Source organism: Entelurus aequoreus, linkage group LG18 (genome assembly GCF_033978785.1).
Source record: "Entelurus aequoreus isolate RoL-2023_Sb linkage group LG18, RoL_Eaeq_v1.1, whole genome shotgun sequence".
Lineage (NCBI taxonomy): Eukaryota > Metazoa > Chordata > Actinopteri > Syngnathiformes > Syngnathidae > Entelurus > Entelurus aequoreus.
This window is the reverse complement of record NC_084748.1, coordinates 15,829,131-15,830,424: the sequence shown is the minus strand read 5'-3', so window position 1 is coordinate 15,830,424 and position 1,294 is coordinate 15,829,131. Positions and strand designations below refer to the sequence as shown.

The window sequence follows — 1,294 nt, the reverse complement described above, 5'->3', positions numbered from 1 at the left end:
TTTGCCTGAGAAGCTGGGCAGGACAAAAAAAAAAAAAAAAAAGATATAAAAACTAACGCTTTTTGCAGTTTTTTGCTTCGAAAATGTGGATTTATTTCCTTTTGTTGGACAGTCATAATATTGTCATCCGTCTTGCCAAACATTCATTTGAATTCCTAAATGATGATACATTTCAATTAAATCCTTCATGTGTAATTTTTAAATGAACCAGTATTGCATTCGTACATTCCCCGCACTACTTCTAGTGTAGTACAACATGCTGTACGTGTAATATAAACTGTGGCTGTAGGCAGCCTTGTGATGATGATGCTGTTTTTTAAAGAACTCTACAAGATGGCAGTAGCTTCATTGGAGTTGTAGATGTATCTAGCTCCACACTACACTGCATGCTCTTTCATTAAATGTTGCCACTATGACATTTGTGGTATTGTTCTTTACTTATGCTAACTCAGCACTTTGCCCCTTAGCGCTGTAATAAATTACCTTGTGGTCAAAGAGCTACATGTTCCTTTCCATTTTCTCATTAACTCCAAATAATGATTAAAGTTACTTCATGATACAGAACAAGTTATTGTTTTTCAAATATTAGGAAATAAGCGTCTCTCTCTCTCCAGTGATCACCTGCTTCCAATCGTCTTTGTGCTTTGAATAAACGAGCGTTTACCGGCTTTGTTGAATCAGCGTCTTTGAAGGTTGATGTTTGTTCTTTAAAAGTCAAAAGAGCGTGAAATGAGATTTTCTGCCCTTTTATTTTTTAACTACCCATATAACTAGTGTGTTTGTTCGTGTGTGTGTGTGTGTGTGTGTGTGTGTGTGTGTGACAACTTTCCATGATCTCCCGGCAGAGGGTCCATTAGCTGTGGACCCCCTCCTTGGTTGCTTGGTGATAAAGCAAACGAAGAGTGTTTGACCAACACAAATATTTGGACTTCCTGCGACGCACACACACGCTGAGGTGTGCTCGTATATAAACAGCCACCATTGGACTGGACAACATTGCAATTGCTTTCCTGACAGGAAGCTCATGAGAAGTCCATCAGAAGCTCTACAGAATCTAACCAAAGGTTCAACAGAAGCTCGCCAAAACTCTGCTAGAAGCTTGACGGAAATCTGTTAGAAGCTCACCAAAAGTTCAAGAGCAGCTTGCCAGAATGTTGCCAAAAGTCTGCCCGGATTTCGCCAGAAGACTGCAGGAAGCTTGCCACTAGTCTGCCGGAAATTCGCCAAAAATTCGACAAGACACTCGCCAAAAGTTCGACAGAGGCTCGCCAAAACTCTTCGAGTAGCTCACTAA

The 1,294-nt window shown here is 40.4% G+C and overlaps 1 protein-coding gene across 1 annotated transcript in view; it reads left to right on the top strand.

Annotated features, from left to right (window-relative positions):
- The first annotated feature begins 839 nt into the window (after positions 1-839).
- The window catches only part of LOC133633857 (protein PERCC1), a 2,532-nt gene continuing 2,077 nt past the window's right edge, over positions 840-1,294 (top strand). The window contains exon 1 of the mRNA XM_062026604.1: positions 840-1,294. This exon is cut by the window's right edge and continues 2,077 nt beyond it. The gene's annotated coding sequence lies outside the window, so the exon portion shown is untranslated.